Source organism: Bos javanicus, chromosome 5 (assembly GCF_032452875.1).
Source record: "Bos javanicus breed banteng chromosome 5, ARS-OSU_banteng_1.0, whole genome shotgun sequence".
NCBI classification, from domain to species: domain Eukaryota; kingdom Metazoa; phylum Chordata; class Mammalia; order Artiodactyla; family Bovidae; genus Bos; species Bos javanicus.
This window is the reverse complement of record NC_083872.1, coordinates 66,169,513-66,187,908: the sequence shown is the minus strand read 5'-3', so window position 1 is coordinate 66,187,908 and position 18,396 is coordinate 66,169,513. Positions and strand designations below refer to the sequence as shown.

At 43.8% G+C, this 18,396-nt stretch overlaps 1 long non-coding RNA gene across 1 annotated transcript; it reads left to right on the top strand.

Annotated features, from left to right (window-relative positions):
* The first annotated feature begins 2,580 nt into the window (after window positions 1-2,580).
* On the top strand, window positions 2,581-13,713 carry LOC133247803 (uncharacterized). The gene is made up of 3 exons (XR_009736502.1): window positions 2,581-2,666; window positions 8,480-11,668; window positions 12,408-13,713. It is a non-coding gene; the product is annotated as an uncharacterized LOC133247803 (long non-coding RNA).
* Window positions 13,714-18,396: the final 4,683 nt, after the last annotated feature.

Genomic DNA, 18,396 nt, shown 5'->3' with positions numbered 1-18,396 from the left:
GCCAACAAAGGTCCGTCTAGTCAAAGCTATGGTTTTTCCAGTGGTCATGTATGAATGTTAGAGTTGGACTGTAAAGAAAATTGAGGGCTGAAGAATTGATGCTTTTGAACTGTGGTGTTGGAGAAGACTCTTGAGAGTCCCTTGGACAGCAAGGAGATCAAACCAGTCCATCCTAAAGGAGATCAGTCCGGAATATTCATTGGAAGGACTGATGCTGAAGCTAAAACTCCAATACTCTGGCCACCTGATGCAAAGAACTGACTCCTTGGAAAAGACCCTGATGCTGGGAAAGATTGAAGGCAGGAGGAGAAGGGGATGACAGAGGATAAGATGGTTGGATGGCATCACCGACTTGATGGACATGAGTTTGAGTAAACTATGGGAGTTGGTGATGGACAGGGAAGCCTGGTGTGCTGCAGTCCATGGGGTCACAAAGAGTCGGACATGACTGAGTGACTGAACTGAACTGAAGAGGTACTACTATCCCCATATCACTAAATGCCGAGATGGGAAAGTCTCAGTAAAGGTTTAGAAATTCTGGTTACTCAAAGAGAGAGAAGCCAGAGCCCTTTGTGGGAGTGATATCTGCTCATTACAAGTTACTACAGGTTTGGGCAGTGGAACCAGAAACTTCATCAGTTTCATCATACTTCCTAACAGGTATTTTTAGGCTTCCAGACATAGAGAAGAAAGAATTTGAGAAATTTGGGGATTTCCATTACAACAAAGAGAGTGAGAATTTCTTAAAAATTTTAAGTCTTTTTTTTTCCTCCTTCCCCTTATGAATAGTTTCTAAATTAATTTACAAATATAGGAACTCATATGATCTGACTTTCTCAAGTTCAGTTCATTTCAGTCGCTCAGTCCTGTCCCACTCTTTGCGACCCCATGAATCTCAGCACGCCAGGCCCCCTGTCCATCACCATCTCCTGGAGTTCACTCAGACTCACGTCGATCGAGTCAGTGATGCCATCCAGCCATCTTATTCTCTGTCGTCCCCTTCTCCTCCTGCCCCCAATCCCTCCCAGCATCAGAGTCTTTTCCAGTCAGTCAACTCTTCGCATGAGGCGGCCAAAGTACTGGAGTTTCAGCTTCAGTATCATTCCTTGCAATGAACACCCAGGACTGATCTCCTTTAGAACGGACTGGTTGGATCTCCTTGCAGTCCAAGGGACTCTCAAGAGTCTTCTCCAACACCACAGTTCAAAACCATCAATTCTTGGGCACTCAGCTTTCTTTATAGTCCAACTCTCACATCCATACATGACTACTGGAAAAACCATAGCTTTGACTAGATAGATCTTTGTTGGTAAAGTAATGTCTCACCTTTTTAATATGCTGTCTAGGTTGGTCATAACTTTTCTTCTAAGGAGTAAGCGTCTTTTAATTTCATGGCTGCAATCACCATCTGCAGTGATTTTGGAGCCCCAAAAAATAAAGTCTGACACTGTTTCCACTGTTTCCCCATCTATTTCCCATGAATGGGACCAGATGCCATGATCTTCATTTTCTGAATGTTGAGCTTTAAGCCAACTTTTTCACTCTCCTCTTTCACTTTCATCAAGAGGCTTTTTAGTTCCTCTTCACTTTTTGCCATAAAGGTGGTGTCATCTGCGTATCTGAGGTTATTGATATTTCTCCCAGCAATCTTGATTCCAACTTGTGCTTCTTCCAGCCCAGTGTTTCTCATGATGTACTCTTCATATAAGTTAAATAAGCAGGTGACAATATTTCTCAAGTTGGTTAGTCTTAAATATTTACTTCAATAGTCCTACATAGATTTTTCTTAGGAGGTGTAGTTTATGCTTTAGTTGTCATAATCTATGAAAAACTAAGGTATATGCTCATGTTTACTATGATCTCATGAATTTATTCTTGTACATAGTAAAGATATTATAGGAAAGGGGGGAAAAGATTTTGTCAAAGCTATTCTGCTTTTGATAGTCTGACATGAATTGGACAAGATTTGAAAATGGCTATGATAATAGAAGAAATACTAGGACAGCAAACAGTTGTGTGCCTCCCACTCATTTGAATTAAAAAAAATGTAATTTCTCTTTTTTTGGCTATAACATATAGCTTTTGGGATCTTAATTCCCTGACCTGGGGTTGAACCTTGGCCCACAGCAGTGAAAAGTATCGAGTCCAAACAAGTGGACTGCCAGGAAATTCCCCAAATGTAATTTTTTGAAGAAGACAGTCCTTTAACAATTATTTTACTTACTAAGCTGGTAAAGAGTCCACCTGCAATATGGGAGACCTGAGTTTGATCCCTGGGTTGGGAAGATCCCATGGAGAAGGGTCAGGCTACCCACTCCAGTATTCTGGCCTGGAGAATTCCATGGACTGTATAGTCCAGGGAGTAGCAAATAGTCAGACACGACTGAGCGACTTTAGCTTACTCACTCAGTGTCTTATTAAAGAACCAGTCACTCAAGATTTGTGGTTAATTCATTCAACATTGATTAAAGATGTACAAGTTGTCAGACATGCTTTGAGATTAATGATACATATAGTGAACTCTCAGTACCTGAAATTAATTATTTGGTGTTCAAATAAACTTGTTTTGCTTAGGGGGAAGAAAAGTGGTCCTGTGTGACTGGAACACATGAAGATAAGGCTGGGAGATCCTGGGATGACAGTATGAGGGGATTTGCATCAACATGGTAAAGTGATTGAATATAACATGGAAAAAAAACTTTAAGAAAAAGGAGAAAGTTTATGAGTAGGATGGTTTATTCTTTGTGGTGAAACTCCTGCAGGCCTTGGGTGAATGGACTCCAGATAGTAGTGGGGATTAAGGACAGGTTGGTTCTTTTAGGAAATGCTAACCAGAAGAACTATACTAGAAATGTCTTAATAACCCAGATAACCATGCTGGTGTGGTCTCTCATCTAGAGCCAGAAATCCTGGAGTGTGATGTCAAGTGGGCCTTAGGAAGCATTACTTCAAACAAAGCTAGAAGAGGTGACAAAATCCTACCTGAGCTATTTAAAATCCTAAAAGATGGTGCTGTTAAAGTGCAGCGTTCAATATGTCAGCAAATTTGGAAAACTCAGTAGTGGCCACAGGACTGGAAAAGGTCAGTTTTCATTCCAATCCCTAAGAAAAGCAATGCCAAAGAATGCTCAAACTACACACAACTGCACTCAGCTCACACACTAGTAAAGTAATGCTCAAAATTCTCCAAGCCAGGCTTCAACTGTATGTGAGCCATGAACTTCCAGATGTTCAAGCTGGTTTTAGAAAAGGCAGAGGAACCAGAGATCAAATTGCCAACATCTGCTGGATCATCGAAAAAGCAAAAGAATACCAGAAAAACATCTATTTCTGCTTTATTGATTATGCCAAAGCCTTTGACTGTGTGGATCACAACAAACTGTGGAAAATTCTTCAAGAGATGGGACTACCAGAACACCTGACCTGCCTCCTGAGAAATCTGTATGCAGGTCAGGAAGCAACAGTTAGAACTGGACATGGAACAACAGACTGGTTCCAAATTGGGAAAGGAGTACGTCAAGGCTGTATATTGTCACCCTGCTTATTTAACTTGTATGCAATGTACATTATGCAAAATGCCAGGCTGGATGAAGCACATTCTGGAATCAAGACTGCCGGGAGAAATATCAATAACCTCAGATATGCAGATGACACCACCCTTATGGCAGAAAGCGAAGAACTAAAGAGCCTCTTGATGGAAGTGAAAGAAGAGTGTGAAAAAATTGGCTTAAAACTCAACATTCAAAAAACGCAGATGGTATCTGGTCCCAACACTTCATGGCAAATAGATGGGGAAACAATGGAAACAGTGACAGACGTTATTTTCTTGGGCTCCAAAATCACTGCAGATGGTGACTGCAGCCTTGAAATTCAAAGATGCATGCTCCTTGGAAGAAAAGCTATGACCAACCTAGACAGCATATTAAAAAGGTGAGACATTACTTTACCAACAAAGATCTATCTAGTCAAAGCTATGGTTTTTCCAGTAGTCATGTATGGATGTGAGAGTTGGACTATAAAGAAAGCTGAGCATTGAAGAACTGATGGTTTTGAACTGTGGTGTTGGAGAAGACTCTTGAGAGTCCCTTGGAATGCAAGGATATCCAACCAGTCCATCCTAAAGGAAATCAGTCTTGAATATTCATTGGAAGAACTGATGCTGAAGCTGAAACTCCAATACTCTGGCCACCTAATGCGAAGAGCTGACTCATTGGAAAATACCCTTTTGCTGGGAATGATTGAAGGTGGGAGGAGAAGGGGATGACAGAGGATGAGATGGTTGGATGGCCTCAGTGACTCAATGGACAGGAGTCTGAGTAAACTCTGGTAGTTGGTGATGGATAGGGAGGCCTGGCGTGCTGCAGTCCATGGGGTCACAAAGAGTTGGACACAACTGGGCGACTGAACTGAACTGAACTAAACTGAACTGGTGCAGAATACAGCATGCGAAATGCCAGGCTGGATGAAGCACAAGCTGAAATCCAGGTTGCTAGGAGAAATATCAACAACTTCAGATTTGCTGATACCACTTTAATGGCAAAAATTGAAGAGGAACTAAAGAGCCTCTTGATGAGGGTGAAAGAGGAGAGTGAAAAATCTGGCTTGAAACTCAAAATTTGGAAAACTAAGATCATGGCATCCAGTCCCATCACTTCATGGCAAATAGATGGGGAAAAAGCAGGAGCAGTGATAGATGTCATTTTCTTGGGCTCCAAAATCACTGCAGATGATGACTGCAGCCATGAAATTAAAAGAAGCTTGCTCATTGAAAGGAAAACTATGACAAACCTAGACAGCATATTGAAAAACAGAGACATAACTTTGCCAACAAAGGTTCATATAGTCAAAGCTATGGTTTTCTAATAGTCATGTGTGGATGTGAGAGTTGGACCATAAAGAAGGCTGAGCACTGAAGAATTGATGCTTTTGAACTGTGGTGCTGAAGTAGACTCTTGAGAGTATTTTGGACTACAAGGAGATCAAACCAGTCAATCCTAAAAGAAATCAACCCTTAAAATTCATTGGAAGGACTGTTGCTGAAGCTGGAGCTCCAATACTTTGGCCAGCTGATGTGAAGAGCTGACTCATTGGAAAATACCCTGATGCTGGGAAAGATTGAAGCCAAAAGGAGAAGAGGGCAGTAGAGGATAAGATGGTTAAATAGTATCACTGACAAAGGACATGAATTTGAGCAAACTCCAGGAAATAGTGCAGGACAGAGGGGCCTGGTATGCTACAGTCCATGGGGTGACAGAATTGGACACGACCTAGTGATTGAACAACAACCTAAGGTAGTAGATTGTAGATGGAGAAAAAGATTTGGTGGCCAATTGAGTGAATGAAATAAAAGAAAAGAACTGAAGATGAAAAGGAGTTGATTTCCTGCTTAAGAGGCTCAGTGCCTATGAATCATGAACTGAGCCAGGAAACAGCAGTATAATTTTGAGTTTGGTTTTAGGTACAACAACAGTTTAATGATTAGTTTAAGATGCTCCAGGAGGATTTCCCTGGTGGTTCCGTGGTTAAGAATCCACCTGCCAATGCAGGGAACATGGGTTCCATCCCTGGTTCAGGAACTAAGATCCCACATGCCTTGGGGGCAACTAAGCCCATGTGCTACAACTACTGAAGCCCTCCTGCCCTAGAGCCTGTGCCCCACATCAAGAGAAGCCACTGCAATCAGAAGCCCATGTGCTGCAACGAAGAGCAGCCGTAGCTAGAGAAAGCCTACATGCAGCGATGAAGATGCTGCGCAGCCAAAATTAAATAAATAAATATATATTTTATATATATATATATATTTTTTTTTTTTTTAAAGGATGTTTCTAGGAAACCTAGGCCTACTAGGTGGGTAGCTGGAAACTGACTTAGTTGGTATCAGTGGACTGAGGCTGGGTGGCAAGAGCAGTACACTATTGAAATAGGTGAGATCACCAAGGGAGTAAATGACTCTGTGACACCAAGCACAAGAAGAAAAAGGATTGATTTGGGCAGATAAACTGTCAACGAACGTCTATCTCTATGAGAGAAATTTCAGACGTGTGGTACGAACGGAAGTTTGACTGCATTGAACTGAAAGTAGTAGGTTTATATTTCAGATTCTCAGATGATAGAGAGAGAGAAGTACGTGAATACAAAACGGGAAGATGTTCACATTGATGGGTTAGGACAGAATTCAGTCTGAGGGAGAATTTGAAGACTAATTAGCAGAGGAAGTAAGTGATGAGACGAGGTCTTGGTGGAGGAGAAGAAAATGAATAGGAGCAAAAGTATATTTCATTTCCAGAAATTGTTTGAGTTTCTCGGTTTCTGTCATGTAATTTCTGAGCCTGTGCTTAGATTGGGCCTATTGAAACCACGCACCTCATCTCAGATGGGACTGGATCTCAGCCAAAACTCAGAGTGGGACTTGAACCCAAGACTTGGAGTCCTCACCGCCGGACTCCCAGGGAATTCCCATGAACCCATCGTCTTTTAATTAAAATCTCACATATAGTCTCAGGAGTTAATGAAGCTTAGGTTCTTCATATCTCAAAGGACAGAGTGATAAGAAGTAGATTTATTGAGAGAGATACACATTCCATGGATAGTGTGGGTCATTTCAGAAGCTGAGAGGCCCTCAAGTATGGGTGGTTAGGTTTTATGGGCTGAGTAATTTAATAGGCTAGCGAATGGGAGGATTATTCCAACTATTTTGGGGAAGAGGTGGGGATTTCCAGGAAATTAGAAATTCACTGCTCAGTTTTTGGCCTTTTATGGTTAAGAGTTGGACACGACTGAGCAATTGAACTAAACTAAACTGGTGTTTGGACTGTCTTAGGATCTGTGGGTGTGGCATTTAGTATACACTAAAGCATTACAATGAGCATATAATGGGCTTCCTAGGTGGCGCTGGTGGTAAAGAAAGAGAGAAAGTGAAGTCTCTCAGTCGTGTCCTACTCTTTGCCACCCCATGGACTGTAGCCTACCAGGCTCCTCCGGCCATCGGATTTTTCCAGGCAAGAGTACTGGAGTGGGTTGCCATTAGAATCTGCCTGCCAATTCAGGATATGGAAAAGATACAGGGGTTCGATCCCTGGGTCAGGAAGGTTGGAGAGAGCATGGCAGCCCACTCCAGTATTGTTGCTTGGAGAATCTCATGGACAGAAGAGCCTGGTGGGCTACAGCCCATGGAGTCACAAAGAGTTAGACGTGACTGAAGCGACTTAGCATGCACAGGCATATAAGGAGGCTCAAAGTCTACTGGAATTCGAATCTGCCACCATCTTGGGCTATAGTGGTTCTAACCAGTTTTCGTGTGTCCTTGAAGGAAGAAACAGACAGAGCTGGACTCCATCTTAGTCCAGGCTGCGAACTTTAGGCTACACACGGTCACCCTCCCAATGGACTCTGAACTTTGTGCCTGGTGTCTATAGAAATGGCATACCAATAGAAAACCAGACCCCCCGGATAAAAGGCCTCAGGACTTGTACCTGGAGTCTGTTGCCTAAAAGTATATGCTAATTATCTCTGTAACAGAACAAAGTGATGAATTCCATTATGTTTATCTGGATATGACCACAGGCCTATTGATAAATATTCACTGTTTATCTAGGCTTATGACACATGAATCATGGGTTAACTTTGATCATATCTCTCTTTTACCTTGTCCAGACTAGTTTCAAGGAATTTGGGGAGGTGGGTTTGAGCAAGTACACTTAGGGTGTATAAGGTTTTCACAAAAACTGCTCACAGTCCTTGGCTAAGAGGAGACTCTGCGTTGGGCCCGCCGGTATAATAAACTGCACTCCACTATCTGCATCATCCTTCTGAGTGAGTTTGTTTCCTGGAACGCGTGGCTACAACATTTGGTGCATTGGCCGGGAAACTCCTCACTTTGAGGAGACAAGTCCCATTGGGACTACTCCAAGGCCTTGCGGCTTGAATCTTCTAGAGGGGGGAAGGTGCCTCACCCTTCTGGAAGGATTCGGCTTCTCAATGCCCATACCTTTCATGTTAGCAGGTAGTGGATGGCAGCAGGGGAACTGAGCACTCAGGTGAGGAGGAACCCACCGGGCAGGGTGGAAGAAGGGGCCTGATCACCCTCCTGGGAGGGACTAGAAGGCGCACGGCCCCACAGGAGCCTGGAATAGGCAGGCAGCAGCGATTGCTTGGTACACAGGTTGACAAGCATATTAGGGTTTAGGAAGGAAATTTGTGAAGGTCATTTAGGAGGTGTGTCCACGCCATTTTGGGGAAATTATTACCAAGCAATCGCCAGCGGGTTTTTAGGAGTAGAAACTTGGTCCTTGTGTGCTTGTATTCTACCCTCCCCCAGGAAGTGCCCTATCTGCTGCGAAACACCCAATCCCTCAAACTAGTTAAGGTAGAAAGAAAAAAAAAAAGTGTATCAGTACTTTTTGTACGAATTGGCTTTCCAGGAGAAGCCTGGGACATGGGGTATCTAATTCATCTGTGTTTTTATCCTCATCCAATTAAGCCTGCCAGGACAAGAAAGACATCTAAAACATCAACGAGAAGGAAATCTTACAGGATCCAGAGGGGGAAAAACGCCCCCCGCCACCGTACTGGATGATGATCCCACCAACCAACGCTCCTGCGGTGCCGAGAGCTTCCCCACAGGGAACTGACCAGAGGCCAGTAAGCCTCCCAGAGCCTCCACTTTCACCAGTCCTCCCGACAGCCCCACAGGTTGTAGAGCCACCATTCTGGCAAGCTCTGACCTTAGTTGAAGGGGCAACAGGCTACAACCCACCGGATTCAACCACTGCTGACATCATATGCCCCAAGCTCTAGCCTCCGCTCCCAGGAAGTACTACCGTACAAGGGGAGGGAGACATTGGAATTAAGCAGAGACTGCATTCTGCCAGAGAGCTGGAAGGAAAGGCACCACTACAGATGCTTCTTAGAGAAGTCCAACAACCTCCGGTGCAAGGGGAGGATGGTAATTACCATCAAGCTCCTTTAGCCTTTCTCATCAACTGACATACTAAATTGGCAAAAGCATACCCCCCTTCCTCAGAAGAGCCACGAGGTATGACTAGATTGATGGAAACCATCTTTTGCACCCATCGACCAACATGGGATGATGTCATTCAATTATTGACATCTCTCTTCAGTACTGAGGAGAGGCCCACCTTCTGGGTGGGCACTATGACTTATTTGCTCTCTCTCTCAATACCTTCCCTGGCCCCCCACCCCCACCCCCACCCCACCGGCAAGATGAGCTGCATGAGCCTCCAAAGGAAAAACCAGGTGGACCGGAAGAACTTGAAAGAGAGCTAACTCAATTATTCCCCGAGGTCTGGGGGGAAGACAACCTCCCCACCCCCCAGGGGCTGGCTAAACATCAAGCCCTAGTGATAATAGAACTCAAGCCAGGCGCCATTCCGATAAGAAAATGCCAATACCCGCTACAGATAGAGGCCCGGGTTGGCATACTACCCCACATCAATAGATTGAAACAAGCGGGCATTCTAGTAGAGTGCCAGTCAGCTTGGAATACACCCATCCTGCCAGTCTAAAAGGAAGGAAGATAGCACTATAGGCCTGTACAGGATCTCAGGCTAGTCAACCAGGCTACTGTGACTTTACACCCCACTGTTCCAAACCCCTATACCTTACTTAGTCTCCTCCCACCGAGAACTAAAGTTTATACTTGCCTAGATCTCAAGGATGCCTTCTTCTGTATATGCCTCGCCCCAGCGTCACAACCCATCTTTGCCTTTGAATGGGAAGGTCCAGTCGGGGGCACCAAGCAACAGCTCACCTGGACTTGTCTCCCACAAGGGTTTAAGAACTCCCCAACTATTTTGGGGGAAGCCTTGGCTTCTGACCTGGGCTCATTCCATTCAGAAGAGTATGGATGTTGGCTCCTACAATACATGGATGACCTGCTACTGGCTGCCGAGACCAAGGAAAAATGCTGGGAAGGAATGAAAGCACTGCTCCAACTGCTGATGGAAGCAGGTTACTGGGTGTCAAAGAAGAAGGCACAGATCTGCAAGGAGGAGGTAAAGTATCTGGGGTTTGTTTTGAAGAAGGGCACAAGGTTATTAGACCAGTCCAGAAAAGAGGTGATCCTGAGAATCCCAACACCTAAGACTCATCAGCAGGTCCAGGAGTTTTTGGGAGCTACTGGGTTTTGCAGAATTTGGATTCCAGGATATTCCCAAATGTCCCAGCCTTTATATGAATGCCTGACAGGGCCTGAGGAAAATCCACTAAATTGGACTGAAAAACAACAAAAAGCCTTTGATGAACTAAGGTTGGCAGTTATATCAGCCCCCACTTTAGGGCTGCCAGACCTTGCCAAGCCATGTACTCAATATGTAACTGAAAAGGACAAAACAGCAATGGAGTGTTAACTCAGATTGTGGGAACGCGGGACAGACCTGTAGCCCGTCTCTCAAGCCAGCTTGGCAATTTCGCCACCAGGTGGCCTGGATGCTGGCAAGCAATTGCCAAAGTTGCCCTACTAGTACGAAGAGCTACTAAACTGACTTTAGGCCAAGATCTGGTCGTAAGAGTCCCACATGAGGCCAACACACTCTTACAAGGAGATCCCCACAAATGGCTATCAAACTCCCAGATTATTCAATATCAAGGGCTGTTACGTGAAAACCCTAACCTCCAGTATTGAGCCTTGCCAGACTTTAAACCCAGCCACACTCCTTCCAGTAGGAGAGGGTGGACCTTCTCATGACTGTGGGGAAGTCTTGGAAGACATCCACACTAGCAGACCCAACCTCCGAGAGCAACCTATTCCGGACCCTGATTGGGTCCTATATACTCATGGCACTGGCCTGATAAAACAAGGACAGTGCCTGTCGGGTTACACTATAGTCACAGAAAAGACTATCATCGAGGCTGGCTCCTTGCCACAGCACTGGTCTGCTCAACGAGCTGAGTTATGGGCCTTGATTTGAGCACTCCAGCTGTCAAAAAGCAAGACAGTAAATATTTCCACTGACTCCAGGTATGCTTTTGCCACACTACATGTACACGGGCTCTGTATAAGGAGAGAGGCCTCTTGACAGCTGGGGGAAAAGATATCAAAAATAAGGAAGAAATTCTGACCCTATTAGATGCTGTCTGGGAACCAGAAAAGGTTGCAGTCATACACTGCCGAGGACATCAAAAGGAGGATACCCCCCAGGTTTGGGGAAACAGATTGGCAGATAAGACTGCTAAACAAGCAGCTGAGGGCATGGGGATAACAAGTGAGGCCCCTATTAAAGCGCTCGTATTGGCAGAACTGCCTGAGCTAGCATTGGACTCTCCAAAATACACTGAAGCCCAAAACCAACTAGCCAAAGCGGAAGGGTCTATTAAGACTGAAAAGGGATGGTGGGAATTGCCAAGTGGCAAATTACTGGTACCAGAGGAGCTGGCACGCACTCTGGTAAGCCAAACACACCAAGCGACCCACCTACGCCATGATAAACTGGAAGAGCTAATTCGAAAATATTTTTTGGTTCCTCGCCTCTCTTCCCTATGCAGAACAGAATCTCAGAACTGCACTGCCTGCTTACAGGCCAATGCTGCCTCTTGGCACAGACAGAAACCTCCAGAGATTCAACTAAAAGGCACGCTGCTCTTTGAACACCTGGAAGTAGACTTCACTGAAATGAAACATTGCCAACACTACCATTACCTGCTGGTCATGGTATGTACATTCTTGGGATGGGTAGAAACTTTTCCTGCCTGGTCTGAAAGAGCATCAGAAGTAGCCCGGTGCTTGCTTAGGGAGATAGTCCCCAGATTTGGATTTCCTACCAGCATTGGATCAGACAATGGCCCGGCTTTCATAGCTGATTTAGTACAACAAGTAAGTAAAACTTTAAACATCAAATGGAAACTACACATTACATAGAGACCCCAGAGTTCTGGGATGGTGGAACGGACCAACCGGACACTTAAAGAGACACTCTCCAAGTGGATCATAGAGACTGACTGCTCCTGGGTGGACTTACTTCTGATGGCTTTACTCAGACTCAGAGTGACCCCATGGTCCCATGGCTACTCTCCATACGAAATTGTATATGAGAGACCCCCTCCCATAATAAAACAACCAATTTGCCTCAGGTAAGGGGGGATGGGATTTCACAGCAGATGGAGCAGTTCAGTTCAGTTCAGTTCAGTCGCTCAGTCGTGTCTGACTCTTTGCGACCCCATGAATCGCAGCATGCCAGGCCTCCCTGTCCATCACCAACTCCCAGAGCAGTTAGGTAAGGTAATTAGTCAGGTAACTAAGTTTGTACAAGAAAGAGTGCCATTCCCCTTGGGGGAACAGATTCATGAGTTTATGCCTGGTGACTAAGTATGGGTCAAAGATTGGAGGCATGATTCACTAGCCCCTCGGTGGAAGGGTCCTTATACTGTTATTCTAACTGCCCCTACTGCAGTTAAAGTTGCAGGTATTGTCCCTTGGATCCATCATACGAAGGTGAAGACAGCATACCACGCAGACCCAGAAAACGCTGAGTGGACTATGCAGAGGGACCCCACTGATCCTCAAGAGACTAAGGTCATCCTTAAGAAGAAGAAAGAAAAGAAGATCCCAGACGAGCCCCTTCAGGATGAAGCCGCACAATCAACTCCTGCTATTTGGCCTCATCAACGTGAGTTTGAATTTAACTTCCATGTCAACTCAAGACAATGTTTTCATCTCATGAGCACATTCCTACACAGACTTCCACAACACTTCCAACTGCTGGGTATGTGGGGCTATGCCTCTGTCAGTGATGGATGGACTTCCTTGGTGGGTGTCACCGCTCTGCCAAGGAGATTTTAAACCACTCTGCTCTTTTCTGGGATGACAAAGAGACTTTCCTCTCTCTTGTCAATCATAACCTCTCCTTGCTCTCTTGGTGTAAGCTACATCTATAGTCAATAGACTCGGGTCATAGGGTTACATTTGATATAAATGCCAATGTAACAAAAGCCTAACCTACAACAAGCCCCAGTAAATCTACCTTATTTACATGCTAGGCGGACAAGATCTGTGTTTCAATGGTATGAGTATATTGCTGCCTTATTCGTATCCTCTATAGGGACCACAGATATTATGATTAAAGTAGAGGCCTTGACTAATTTCACAAAACAGGCCCTCCTAGATAGAACAAAAGCCATCCAAGCCTTAAATGAAGAGCAAATCCAAATGAGAAAAGTGGTAATTCAAAATAGCATGGCTTTGGCCATACTCCCAGCTGGCTGCTCAAGGAGAGACCTGTGCTATTAAGGTTGAATGTTGTGTATGCATTCCTGCCTTATCTGGCAATGTATCAACTGCGTTAGATGACATGAAAAACCAGGTAAAAGCAATGTGAAATGAAAACATTCATTTCTGGACTTCGGTCCTATCTTGGGTGAAGGGCGATTGGTGGAAAACTATATTTACCATTGTTATAGTTGCCTCGATAGTTCTGCTTTGTGGACCCTGAATTTTACAATGTATTATGAACTTTGTAACCCAAAGGTTGATGTCATTCTCCCAAACTGGGGGTCAGAGAGCCAGGGTGCAACATATCCCTATGAATGATGCTCGTAATATGAGTTAAAAGCATCAAGAGGGGGGAATGAAGGAGGAAACAGACAGCGCTGGACTCCATCTTAGGCCAGGCTGCGAACATTAGGTTAAACACATGGTCACCCTCCCAGTGGACTCTGAACTTTGTGCCCAGTGTCTATAGAAATGGCATACCAATGGAAAACCAGACCCCCCGGATAAAAGAGCCTCGGGACTTGGACTTGGACTCTCTGTTGCCTAAAAGAATATACTAATTATTTCTGTAACAGAACAAAGTGGTAAACTTCATTATGTTTATCTGGATATGACCATAGGTCTATTGATAAATATCCACTGTTTATCTAGTCTTGTGACACAGGAATCATTTGATCCTATCTCTCTTTTACCTTGTCCAGACTAGTTTCAAGGAATTTGGGGAGGTGAGTTTGAACAAGTACACTTAGGGTATATAACATTTTCACAAAAACTGGTCAGGGTCCTTGGCTAAGAGGAGACTCTGCCTTGGGCCCACCAGTGTAGTAAACTGCACTCCACTACTAGAAAGAGTATCAGACTTTATTTTTGGGGGCTCCAAAATCACTGCAGATGGTGACTGCAGCCATGAAATTAAAAGACGCTTACTCCTTGGAAGGAAAGTTATGACCAACCTAGATAGCATATTGAAAAGCAGAGACATTACTTTGACAACAAAGGTCCATCTAGTCAAGGCTATGGTTTTTCCAGTGGTCATGTATGGATGTGAAAGTTGGACTGTGATGAAAGCTGAGCACCGAAGAACTGATGCTTTTGAACTGTGGTGTTGGAGAAGACTCTTGAGAGTCCCTTGGACTGCAAGGAGATCCAACCAGTCCATTCTAAAGGAGAACAGTCCAGGGTGTTCTTTGGAAGGACTGATGGTAAAGTTGAAACTCCAGTACTTTGGCCACCCCATGTGAAGAGTTGACTCATTGGAAAAGACTCTGATGCTGGCAGGGATTGGGGGCAGGAGGAGAAGGGACGACAGAGGATGAGATGGCTGGATGGCATCACCGACTCGATGGACATGAGTTTGGGTGAACTCCGGGAGTTGGTGATGGACAGGGAGGCCTGGTGTGCTGCAATTCATGGGGTCGCAAAGAGTCAGACGTGACTGAGAGACTGAACTGATCTGCATTGTCCTTCTGAGTGAGTTTGTTTCCTGGAATGCGTGGCTACAACATCCTCAACAGTTATGTCATTCTTTTAAAGATTGTGTCTTTGCATACACACACACACACACACAGACCTCATTTCAATATCATCCAGGGGTTCTTTCTGTTGCCCAAGGCAAGGCCCATGCACAGTGAGGCCAAAGGAACTGAAACACTGGGAGTTTGGAGTAGAGAAAGGTTTGCTGCAGGGTCAAGCAACAAAAACCTCAAACTCTTGGTTTTGGGGGAGAAGTGTTCATAGGTACAATTTGAAGTTAGGGCTCCTGGGTGATTTATTTCTGATTGGATGGTGGTAACAGGGCTGTGGCTCCAGGGATCTTGTGCTCAACCTAAAGTTACCATCCTCCACCTGAGTGGAGGCTTCAGTTCTTCAGAAGAGCTCAAAGATAGTATTACGTATATCCCTTCAGGAGGAAACCAGACCTACACCAAGGCTTCACCATTCTTTTTGGACTGCTCCTCCTCTGTTCCTGCATTCCCTCACTTTCCTGCTTAGTAACTCCTGTGTGAATCTGCCCTTTAGTACTCGGAGAAGGTCTAGGAGGCCTAAACCTTTTTTCCTAAGAACCACAACAACAAAAGAAACAGGGGACATAGAAAGGATTTGAATCCTGCTTGGTTTCATAATTTCCAAATTGAAGATTTCAATTGTTCTTACTCTATAAGGTTAAACTAGTTAATATTTTTAAAGTACTTAAAACAATGTCAAGGTTATAGTCAGACACATAGGAAATACTACTTTATTGTTATAATAGTAATTGACCTTCCCTGGTGGCTCAGATGGTAAAGCGTCTGCCTAAAATGCGGGAGACCCGGGTTCCATCCCTGGGTTGGGAAGATCCCCTGGAGAAGGAAATGGCAACCCACTCCAGTATTCTTGCCTGGAAAATCCCATGGATGGAGGAGATTGGTTGGCTACTGTCCATGGGGTCACAAAGAGTCAGACACGACTGAGCGACTTCACTATTCACTATAATAATAATTATCAGTATTTTGTTATAATTTTATTATACTGGGGCTTCCCTGGTAACTCAGTGGTAAAGAATCTGCCTCCCAATGCAGGAGACATGGGTTCAATCCCTGAATTGGGAAGATCCCCTGGAAAAGGAAATGGCAAGCCACTCCAATATTCTTGCCTGGGAAATCTCATGGACAGAGGAGCCTTGTAGGCTACATAGTCCGTGGAGTTGCAAAAGAGTCGGACACAACTTAACAGCTAAACAACATAAGTTATTATTACTAGCTTTGTTATTATCATTACTGTAAGCAGATAGGTTAGGGAGTCCCCAGAGAAAGAGAACAAAGTGTTGACTAAAAAAGATGCACAACATGAGAGTTACGAGTTAAGCTTGTTCCAAAGAGGTAGTGGGGGAAGGTCAATATATATGATTTTGGTGAAGAGGGAGTTCAGTGTAATCAAGCCCTTCTTTTATAAAAGGTTTTCTGCAATCACAAGGAGCGGATGTCACCATGAAAGGATTTAGTGCTTTTCTAGATAAGAGGAGATGCAAGACTTGGATATGAAATCAGCTCCTGAAAATATCTAACTATCTAAAAACCTATTCCACCAGTTTGCCTGGAGCACAGAATGCCTCACCCTTCACTCTGAACTCCCTTCAGAGCATGTCAAAAGTCAAGAGCTGCAACAGCACAGGGTTCAGTCTCTGCAGAGGCAGACGGCAAATGCTATTGGAAAGTGCCGATTTGCAATTGACACAAGAATGGCTTTCTTGACATAAGAGAAGCCATTTCAGCCTAAGCCATATTTTTAAAAATTTATTTTAGGCTCTGCTGAGGCTTCATCAGGACTTCCCAGGTGGTGGATCTTCATTGCTGAATGCAGGTTTTCTCTAGTTGCAGTGCATGGGCTTCTAACTGCAGTGGTTTCTCTTGTGGAGTATTGGCTCTAGGGCTCGGGCTTCAGTAGTTATGGTGCCTGGGCTTAGTTGTCCTGTGGCATATGGAATCTTCCCAGACCAGGGATGGATCCCATGTCCCCTGAATTGGCAGGCAGAGTCTTAACCACTGGACCATCAGGGAAGTCCTAAATGTAATTTAATGGTGAAGTGTTTAGGGATGATGTATACTGATCTCTGCAACTTATTTTATTTATTTTTATTTTATTTATTTATTTTTTTAACTTTACAATATTGTATTGGTTTTGCCATATATCAACATGAATCTGCCACAGGTTTATTTTAAAATCCAAAAAAAAAAAAGGATAAATGAATGGATATTGACATAACTGTTTGAATAGATATGTGAAAAAAGCAAGTAAGGCACTATGTTAATAGTATTGTAGAATTTTAGGAACTAGATGAGAAGGTGGAGGATATGTATTGTACTTTCAACAATAAAAGCTTCAACTTTTAAAAAAAAATAATTAAAATCTGAAAAAAACAATCGTCTGGAAAAATATGCATCCTGTTGTTAACAAGGGTTACCCCTTGAGATTGGAAACAGGGCTTTGGAGGGAAGGAAGTCTTTAACTTCTTACCTTATTCAGTTATTGTTTTTATTTTTATGAGCATGAATTGTTTTGGAACAATAAATTTAAAGGTCAATTTGTGGGAATTCGCTGATAGAATAATAAACATCTAAAAAATAGATAAGTCAAAAATGAAGGTCAATATGCAAAACATACAAACAAAAAAGTAAGATGAAACATTCACAGAGAAAAGAAATTGTACCAGAGCTATAGGAGATTTTGTCTTCTTTGACCTACTAAAAACATAATACTTTTATAATTAGAAAACCAAACTAAGATTTACTTAAAAACAAAAAGATATTAAAATTCATAGAAATAGGGACTTCCCTGGTGGTCTGGTCTAGTGGTTAAGAATCTTTAGAATTCATCTTTCAAGATGGTAACGATGACCATATATGCAAGACAGCAAAAGAGACACAGATGTAAACAATAGACTTTAGGACTCTGTGGGAGAAGGCGAGGGTGGGATGATTTGAGAGAATAGCATTGACACATATATTACCATATGTGAACTAGATCGCCAGTCCAGGTTCAATGCATGAGACAGGGTGCTCAGGGCCAGTGCGCTGGGATGACCCTGAGGGATGGGATAGGGAGGGAGGTGGGGGGAGGGGTTCAGGATGGGTGACACATGTACACCCATGGCTGATTCATGTGAATGTATGGCAAAAAACACTACAATATTGTAAAGTAATTAGCCTCCAATTAAGATAAATTAATTCATTAAAAAAAAAAAAAGAGTTCATCTTTCAGTGAAGGGGATATGGGTTCAATCCCTGGTCGGAATCCAAGATCCTGCATGCATGCTACTATCAACTACAAATTGGCACTTACCAAGAGCATTGCCAATGACTGAACAACAATGGCATTTGCCATCTGCCTCTATGGAGATAGAACCCCATGCAGCTATAACTGTTGACCTTCAACAACCCCTGTGGGAGCTCAGGGAGGAGTGAGGCACTCTGTGCTCCAGGGAATCTTGTGGGACAGGTCTTTAGGTAGTTGGATGTTTTTAGGAACAGATTTTATGATCTCAATCCTTGCATCTCCTCATATCTAGTTCAGTTCAGTTCACGTTCACTCGCTCAGTATGAATCTTGCAACCCCATGGACTGCAGCACACCAGGCTTCCCTGTCCATCACCAACTCCTAGAGCTTGCTCAAACTCATGTCCATCAAGTTCATGA